Source organism: Triticum dicoccoides, chromosome 1A (assembly GCF_002162155.2).
Source record: "Triticum dicoccoides isolate Atlit2015 ecotype Zavitan chromosome 1A, WEW_v2.0, whole genome shotgun sequence".
NCBI classification, from domain to species: domain Eukaryota; kingdom Viridiplantae; phylum Streptophyta; class Magnoliopsida; order Poales; family Poaceae; genus Triticum; species Triticum dicoccoides.
The window spans coordinates 77,303,365-77,313,661 of record NC_041380.1 but is presented as its reverse complement, the minus strand read 5'-3'; positions in this window follow the sequence as shown (position 1 = coordinate 77,313,661).

Genomic DNA, 10,297 nt, shown 5'->3' with positions numbered 1-10,297 from the left:
AGTGGAGAGCAGACCTCCCACTCGGGGGCTTAGCTGCAGTCCAGTACTCGCCTAAGTTTGAAAAAATCCTACCGAGTGGAGAGCAGACCTCACACTCGGGGGCTTAGCTGCAGTCCAGTACTCGCCTAAGTTTGAAAAAATACTACCGAGTGGAGAGCAGACCTCCCACTCGGGGGCTTAGCTGCAGTCCAGTACTCGCCTAAGTTTTTAAAATCCTATCGAGTGGAGGGCAGACCTTCCACTCGGAGGCTTAGCTGCAGCCCAGTGCTCGCCTAAGTACGGAACACATCCCAATCCACAAGGACGACGAGGTGCAAATCGACTGCTACCTTCTCCTTCGGAGTTGCACCACAAATACAAAGTTATTTCGAGTGAAGAACAAGTTCCACTCGACAGATAATTCATGAAGATATTCAACGATAAATCAAGTTCAGATAAGATCCAAAGGTTCTAGACCGTAGATCAAAGTACTCGAGCCTCCAGCTCGACAGAGTTTAACGGTTACAAAATCCACTCGGCATTCCGAGGCAAATTTAAAGTGAAGCATAAAAAAATTTATTCCTCATGCGGACTACTGGAAGGAGCGACGAACTCGTCCAAGTCGATCCCGTCTGCAATGCGAGTGGCAGCAGCAATGAAAGTCTCCATGAAGTCTTGAAAGTTGTGCTTCCTGGTATTGGCAACTTGGATGGCGGCCAACTTTTCTTCTAACGCCTCCTTGCAGTGGACGCGGACCAGAGACAGAGCGACGACAGCGCCACATCTAGCAGAAGATTTCTTCCATTCCGCCACTCGACCTGGGACTTCATTCAGTCGAGTCATGAGGGACTCGAGGTCATTCTGAAGCGTCGTCCTAGGCCAGAGCGACGTGTCGATCCGTGACATCACAACCTTCAACCGAGCAAGATAGTCAACAATGCCGGCAACACGAGATTCCAGTCGGAGCACGTTCATAGCAACCTCGTCCTTCACTGGAGAATTGATGGGGTCCAAGTCTGTCTCCACTCGACTGGTCTCCTCTTCGAAGTTCTGGCAGAATTCTGTAAACACAATTCAAGGATAAGTCAGTGGCTCTACGCAGATTTGGTAACTGCAAGTCAGTCGGGCCGGAGTAATTACCCTCGAGCATGACGAACAGCTTCTTGGCAAGTCCACCGAGATAAGCCTCCAGATCGTTCCTCTTCCCCGCTAGTTCACTTGCCTTGTCATTCAGAGCTATATTGCCATTCTTCAGACGGCTGACATCTCGATTAGCCGCGTCGAGAGCAGTTTTCAGCCTGGAGTTTTCCTTTTCAAGAGTAACGACTGAAGCCAGTTTTTCTTCAGCAAGCTTCTTTTTGTTCAGGGCCTCCTTCTGCGCTTCGGCAAGGTCTTGATCCTTCTTCTTCAGAGCCTCCTCCATTTTGTCTGCGAAACAGCAAGTGAGATCAACATCGAGGACGGCCAGAAAGAAAGGACAGTCGACAAAAGCTCACCAGCCATACCTTTTGCTTCGTCCCTCGCCTTCTGCAAGTTCTCCTGAGCAAGCTTCAAGTCAAGGTTCATCTGGATATGTTTGTTATCCAACTCAGTGTAGCGAGCCACAAGTTCGCAGGATTTCTGCAAAAAATTAGTCGACAGACATCCAAGATAAGTTGCTTCCGAGTAACCAAGAGACAATGATGGCGTTTCTAAGACTACAGTCGAATAAAAAACATTCGACAGCAGTCTCGGGGACTACACCCAGTGGGTGCACTCAGCGTGCCCCCACTGGTTCGACCAAAAAAAATCAAGGCCTGACCAGACCGAGTGAAGAAGTCCAGCTAAAGCAACACAATATAAAGACTACAGTCGACTGCCAGCAGTCCACCGTAGTCTCGGGGACAACACCCAGTGGGTGCACTTAGCGTGCCCCCACTCGTCAAAAAGATTAATAGACACACCCAGTGGGCGTACAGATATAAAGATCTTCGGAAAAGAGGTTCTTCAGATAGCATATCCTAACAGAACAAGCGGTGAACCGACTGACCTGGACGTTGCTCTGAAGAGCTGAGCTCGCGTCATAAGCTGCTTGGCTGGCTTCCCGAACCACCTTCACTTGCTCCATCATGATCCCCGCCTGGCGTATAGCCTCTTTAGCGGCACCCACTTGGTCCTCAGGGACGTGGTGTGTGGCAAAAAGCGAAGGCGGATTTGCAGTCGACGTCAAAGGCCGGACACTCGTCAGAGGTTCAGCGAAGGTCACAGAAACCCGAGTGGTATCACCACCCTCCCGGACTGCGGCCTCAGGTGCCGGAGTAGTTTGTGGGGTCTTGCCAGCCGGCGCCCTCCTGTTCCTTCACGCCCTCAGCGGCACTTCGTCGTCATCATCAGGGAGGTCAATGACATGAGGAGGAGCTACAAGAAAAATCCAATCGACCGAAATTATAAGAAATCGTCAGTCGACTGAAAGTAGAGCATCAGTAACCGTACCGGGGTTGGAGGTAACAGTGTCTTCCATCTCTTGATCATCGTCCTTGGCGGAGATCTCCGAGGTGGCAGCACTGCAAATTTCGAAAGTCAGTCAGCTTATTCAATGAGTCGACCAAGAGTCTGCCACGTTCGACAAAGGAAAACAAATTCTACTATTACCCAGAAATAGTGGGGACAGTCATCTTCATCTTGGGCAGAGCCTTGGGCGGCTTGGACAGCGTCACGCGTGAGTGCTCGGGAGCTTTTTCTGTCGGCGCTGGAGATGAGGTCCGAGGGCGCTTCGACGACTGCCCAACAGGGACAGTCACCTTACCACGTTCCCGCGCAGGGTCGTGTGTAAGCTTGGATCGCCGTTCCGAGCAGGGAGGTTCGACTTCTTCCTCCTCCTCTTCACTGGAGTCGTCGTCGTCATCCCCCTCTCCTTCGCCGTCAGATTCCCACTCTTCTCCCTCGTCTCCACTTTCGCCTCCGCTCGCCTCTCCTTCCTCGGCCTGCTCCTGTGCTCCATTGGGTGTCGAGTACATCTCAGTAGTGGCCTAGAGGACAACAAACGAGTCAAAAGTCAATCGACTGATCCAAAAAGAACAAATAAAGAAAGCAAGATCACAGTCGGAAACGCAAGGTCAGACCTTGTCCACTTCGTATGTTTGGTCGAGTGGAGGAATCCTCCTGGCTCCTCGGGGGTTGTCCTTGTTCCTTGTGATACTCGACAGCCACCCTTCCAACATCTCCTCAGTGACCTCCTCTGGGTGAATCCGAGTGGTGTCTTCGAGACCCGAGTACAGCCACATCGGGTGGTCACGAGCCTGAAGCGGTTGGATGCGCCTCCGAAGGAAGACTTCCAACAAGTCCATGCCAGTCACACCCTCGCGGACAAGCTGAACCACTCGACCAACCAGCACCTTGACTTGCGCCTTTTCCTCCGGCATCACTTTCAGAGAGGCAGGTTTTTGTGCTCGATTCAGAGAAAAAGGGGGAAGCCCAGTCGACTGTCCTGGGGTCACCTGGTATTTACAGTAAAACCAAGTCGACTGCCACCCACGGACTGACTCGGGAAAAGTGATAGACGGAAAGGAACTTTTCCCCTCATCTGGATCGCCAGGCCCCCACACAGCTGGATCACCTGCGTCCGTTCGTCACTCGACTTGGCCTTCTTGACCGACTGAGAGCAGCAAGTGAAGATGTGCTTGAAGAGTCCCCAATGGGGGCGGCAACCCAAGAAGTTTTCACACAAGGAAACGAAAGCAGCAAGATACACAATAGAATTGGGAGTGAAGTGATGGAGCTGCGCTCCGAAGAAGTTCAAGAAGCTCCGGAAAAAAGGATGAGGAGGCAGAGAGAATCCACGATCGATATGGGTGGTGAGGAGGATGCACTCGCCATCAAGAGGCTGGGGTTCGACTTCTTTCCCCGGGAGGCGCGCAGATTCGTGGGGAATGAATCCCCCCTCGACCAGATCATCGAGATCATCCTGCCGAATCACCGACGGCATCCAGTCGCCCTGGATCCAATCCTTGGGCAGAGCAGTCCTCGAGGAAGATCCGCCCCGAGCGGACTTCTTCCCCTTCCCCTGCACCGCCGCCTTCTTCGCGCGCTCCAGAGCCGACGTCTTCTCCTTCACCATCGTCGCCAGCGAAGCTCGAATAGAACTACGGCAGCAAGGTGGGAGCGAGGGTGGCGGAGGATCTTGTGAAGGAAGGGGGAAAAGTGAAGGTGCACTGTTCGGGAGTCCCGAGCCGGCAGCTTATAAGAGGTCGCTTCCGAGTGGCTGACTGGTAGGCCCAGGCAATCCCGTCAAATCCCGCAACAGGCGCGCGCGCGGTACGTGGCGAAAAATGTGGCGCAAGGATCGAGGAGCTTCCGTCCTATCCTATCCGATTACTGCGGCCGACCCCATCCCGCGCGCTTCCCGAAATTCAAATCCCGCAAAATCCGCGGGCCGCAGAACAACTCGTCAAAAAGAAGATCCCTTTCACACCGTCACTCGGAACTTCACAAGTAAAGAAATTCACTCGACAAGAGGCCAAGAATGGATCAAGGCGACTGAAAGAAGTTGACGACGTCGTCCATGACAATTGATGCAAAACAAGACGTTCATATAACATGAAGAACCAGTCGGAAATATCCCCAACTCCTTCCCCACTCGAACCTCGATCCATTCGGGGGCTAATGATGAAGCTTTGTACCTAGGATAGGGGCATGGACCTGTCCTAAGTACCCTACCCAAGGACATCCCTAGAAGAAGTCACCTTTCAATCGACTTGGAGGTATCCCACTCGACAGATTCAAGACACTCGACCACGAAGCAATCACTCGACCAAATTCCAACCACTCGACTGCCAAGAGATCTAAAGTCACCCTGCACGCAAACGGTTGGTCATTAAGTAGCTTTTATGGTCATCATAGCACTTTATTAGGGGCGTTACCAGTAACCCCCAATCTTAATGTACTTTAAACCTTGCATTACTGAGGGCTGGAGGGGCCTGGCGAACTCTATATAAGCCACCCCCTCCTCAGTATCAAGGGTTGGCACCCCTGTTATTCATACACACATAATTCAGTCGACCGCCTCCGGGCACCGAGACGTAGGGCTGTTACTTCCTCCGAGAAGGGCATGAACTCGTAATCCTCGTGTGCTTACAACTCCTCCATAGCTAAGATCTAGCCTCTCCATACATACCCCCCTACATCACTGTCAGAGTTAGAACCACGACATAAGCCAAGTAAGAAATAAGCAAATCTACCCAATTAGATATGAACTTTAGATAAAGTAATGGGGAAAGCCTTGGCTGCAATAATTTTTCACTATCGGTCTTTCTGAATGGTGTAATGTGTTGACCGATATGCTTTGTGACAATCTGATTGCTAACAAATAAATTACCCTTCTTCATTGGTCTCTCAATATTTCTTATGAATATTTTTCTAATATATGCATCAACAACAAAGTCATGACCAAATCTGAAAATAGGTAAATTAATTGGTAGACATACCTCTTCAAATATGTTGGGAGAGCGTGATGGTGGTGTGACTTGAAGAATATCTTGCTCCGCCTTTGGATAGCTCCCCAATGCCATGTCATCATCTTTCTCTTGATTTCGTGCATCATTAGTTCGAAGAACTTCGTCCACCAAGCTTTCTTTGGCCACTTGTTCTTGTTCTTGAAGCTTATCAATTTTTATGGCACGAAACTCATAGGGCAGGAAGTAGGTTCCATTAACTTCAGAAAAGTCAAGTATGGCTGTCTTGCTATACTTTCCATGCCCTTTCTCAACAATGTTTGCCTCCTTGGATTTGATGGATTCAGAATATATACTACTTGATTCGGCTTTTTCAACTGAAGCACTTTTAGTTTCCGAATCATCATTCTTTTCACCAGTTATATCAATTGGTAAGGCTTCTTTTCTTTGAGCTAATTCCCTATCAATTCTTTCTTGGCGAAATACTTGCACCCTATCGCGCAAAGCTTTAACTCCCCTCTCAATTTTAGCCCGCTCTGGATTAGTTTGCCCCCCAATGCTTTTAGGATCTTTCAGCAATGAAGTGTTAGTGTTGCCGAAATTTTGCAATTGTGTAAGGGATGCATAATATGCTGCAATACTAGGTGGAGGTGTATGCACTGCTGTATAACCATATGCTCTCTCAACAATACTATCAATCGATGAAGTTTCATCTTCCTGCAAAACTCTAGCCTTTATTGCAGCATAATCAGGAAACAACCCCTTTTCATATTGTTCAAGGCAAAGAGCACTAATTCTCTTGTCTTGTGCCAAGCTCTTTTTTAATGCAGCCACAACCGCTTCTGGAAGGAATTGCTCCGCAATACTTTCAGATTCTTTCGGCAATGATTCGTGAGTGTTGTTGAAATTCTTGAATTGTGTAGAGTATGCATTATATGCTACAGTATTTGATGACGGCACATGTGTTCCTGTAAAATTTTCACTTATTCGGCTATGACCATGAAGATGCGGGGTCGAATTATGAACATCTACAGTTGCATACGGTGCTGACAAATCACTAACATGAGGTGTATCATATGATGGTTGAGAGTAATTGGCCGAATAGCTAGTAGTAGCATGGCCAATTCTCCCATCCATCGACAAGGTTGGATTCACATATTGCAAATTAGTTGCCGATGAATATAAAGGTGAAATACTTTCTTGTATGCTATTGGAAATTTTAACATGAGGTGCTTCAAATTGATTAACCAAACCCATCATGTTGTTCATCGGCATATGGATTTGTGGGGTTGCCGATGCATGAGAGTTTGAATACATATGTTGTACGTTGCTAAAATCATAAGAATTTGAAGCATGAAGATTGTTTTGCATCGGACCTTGCGCATAATTAGATGCATGATTGATAAAACTAGGGCTGGCCGATACATTATGCTCATTAGGTGATCCAGCAACAACATATGGATTATTTGCATCTACAAAGGGGAATTGGAAATTCATATTACCTTTGTAGATTGCAAACCCTAGATGACGATCTCTTCGTAGCAAGAATAGGCCGGAGACTGTTCAAAGCTTCGTCCCCAGCGGAGTCGCCAAAAAGTGTGTTCGCACACTAACACGTCACAGTGTACCTCCAACATCGAGGGTGATGCACCGTAGCTCACGTTGAAGGAGACCCGTCCGGAAGCGCGGTACGCAAGCAATCCGGCAGGTGCTTTTCAGGACCCGAAACCCCACACGCCCGGGAGGGACCCCGTCAGGGCGCGCGGCGGCTATGGGCTGCCCTAGGTCGGCCTGACCGCCCCTAGGTCCTCGAGGTTTGCCGCCCTACAACAAGAAGAACGAACGAAGAACAAGAAGAAGAAGAACAAAGGAAGAAGGTAAAGGTAAAGATAAAAGATGATAGATTGATATGTCGATTGTGTGTTGTTCAATCGGCCGTCATCCCTTAGGTATATAAAAGGCGGCTGGACTTCCCGTGCAAGGAAAAGGCTTCAATTCACGTCCAAAACCCTAGTCCAATTCGGATTGGTTTTGTCCGAACTTTTCAAAACTGTTTGGTTTAAACTGGCTACACCTTGCGGGTCTTTTTTGTGGTGGTAAACGATCTCGGATGAAAACGAGACCAAAAGCAATATTAACCATTTCAACAAGACGAACAACTTTCATGTTGAAAGTTTTTTGATCAGAGGTCATTTTGAGGGTCAAATCGGTCTCGCAAAACAAGTTATTCCCTCGCGCTACCCATCAGACATGTGTCTGGTGGGGCGCGCCACATCTCGCCTCGTGACAGTGCTGCACTCCGATTGCTCTAACTTTTGCATACAAACTTGAATTTGAACGATTTTTATATCAAAATCGACCGTTTCGACGAGACGAAGACAACTCGTGTAGGTCATTTTTCCATTTGAGGTCGTCTTAGGGGCTTAATCGGCCAAACTGTACTCTGAATATAAGATCTTAGTACTTTGAGCATAGTTTCGGCCTTCGAGATGAAATCGAACGACGATGACCCAAACTTCAAAGATATTCATATCAATAATACGGAACTCTTTCATGTAGATCACTTCTCCATTTGAGGCCATGTTAAATAAGTTCTTGACCGTGCCAAAATCTGGTGTCAACAATGGACAAGTTTGACACTTCTGCTTGTCTCACAGGTCTTCTCTAACGGCTAACACACTTCTCTTTTCAAACACACTAAAAGAAGAAAAATGTTCTGCGCAAGATAGTGACGGGTGGGGTCAGATTAATTGCAGCAGCCAGTCATTAACCATGAAATGTCCACGTATCATGCTGTCGGAATATACTTTGTTAAGACTCACTGAACTCGCTCTACAATTACTCCCTCTGTCTCAAAATATAAGAACGATTTTAACACTACACTAGTGTCAAAAACGTTCTTATATTATGGGACGGAGGTAGTACATCACTACTAGTAGAATAGCATTCAGTCTGTGCAAAGTATGCATGCTGCACAATTATAGATGTGGATATGGCTCCTCTTTTATATTGTTCTTGTTTCTTCGGGTATTTCAGTTATTTGCACAATTTGTCAGTCAAAAGTGTTTGTATTTGCTAAAAAATGGTGAATCTGACAGGTTTGGGAGGTCCAGATATGGCTGTTGGATCCTTCCACATCGGAGCACAAAGATTTGGTATCATCAGCAAGGGTTACCCTGCTAACCAACTTGTCAACACCAGAGGAAATGAAGAGCTATGAGAAGGGCATCAAGAAATATGCAAAGCTTTAGGAACTGTAATATGTTGAGCGCAATATATTGCAGTCCAACAAAAATTAAGTATATAAGTTGATAATCCAAATCACTTGATCAAGAATGTATCACTTGCAATTTTTTGGAAATGTCCAGGACTACCGTGACAAGCATGTATCACTTGATCAAGAATTTTAGTCGGGAAGTGATGATAATCCAAGTAAGAATTCAGATAGTGCTACAGATTGCATATCCCACCTCCCTTTCTTTTTTGCCATCCAGTCTGACATCTTCCTACATCACTAGTCATCTTCCTAGATCAATGCACTATGAGACACTGAAGGAAATAGAATCATGAATAACTTTTCATTCAATCACTTTTGGGGAAACTAATGAAAAGCTACCCAAGTTTTAGGAAGTAGTTGATGATATATTTATCGTTATGTCTTCTGCAACTACTTTTGACAAGTTATTAGCTGTTTTCCAACTGTTCCAGAGCCTATTGAAAAAGAAGAAAACATTTGCCATTCTATGAATTAGAAATCATTTTTCAGATAATTTACTCACTCTCCATGCCGGAAATGAGAAGATGGGCAGTGACAGAACTGAGCTTTTCACCTGAAAGCAGGATCAGGGAAGTTCCACCAACTAGCACTCTGTTCAACTTTTAGAACGGGTTTTGACCGGAAGAAATTATAGGTGCAGAACTGATATGGAACTTAATCTTTGTACTACATGATAGGGCGATGCTTGAGATAGCTGCCAATGAAGTAACATTGGGGTAGTATTACTCAACGGTCAATTCTACTTAAGGCTAGCATTTGTACAGGTGTAACTGGAGCTAGGTTTTGTAGTGCAAACAACCATTTCAGCACATGAGCACAATCGCAAGGTGGTGAAATTATTTTCTTTCAAACGAATTCTTTTAATTGATGATGGTTTGTAAAGAAAAGAAAAAACCCTCACTTGCTTACTTGGACATACGATCATGTTAAAATTTTTCATTTGAACTTAGGATGTTCCTGGAGCCAGAAAACAAGTTTTAGCAGCTAGATTGGGGAGAGGGGAAATGTTGGACGGTAGAATCAGGAAGTGCAGAAGAACAATCGATGACAGGGTAGAACAGACAAAGGAACAAGGAGGCCAAATGCAGAGCAACTGAACTAAATAAAAGGGGCTCAATAGGAGATTGTTATTATAATTCTCAAGCTCGCAAGAAACTCATAATCACAACTTCGGTGCCGCTCTCGTGCCCCTCGGACAGGACTGCCAATCATTTGCTTGGACAGTTCCAATGCTGCTTGCATGCAATAAAGATATGGCTCGGTCGACATGATCAAGTGCCGGTCATGGCTCAAATCAAGATGTGCCATCTAAAACTGATGTCATCTTTGTTAAGTCAAACAGAGAGATAAGAACAATGTGTTAATGATGAGATCAGTTTGCATAGAATCATAGAAAAATTATGGCATCTCGCTAAGGCACACATAAAGACAGTTGTTGCAACTTGCTTTGTCACAAAGAAACACCTTCTAGTCTAAGTGAAGCTCACACCACGACTGGCGGAGCTACATGTAACTGTACAGGGGCCATGGCCCCAGGTTTGGCAGTTTTCATGAAGAATTTTTTTATAAGAAGGCATGGATTGACAAAAGAAAAATAGTTTATGCGCCTACA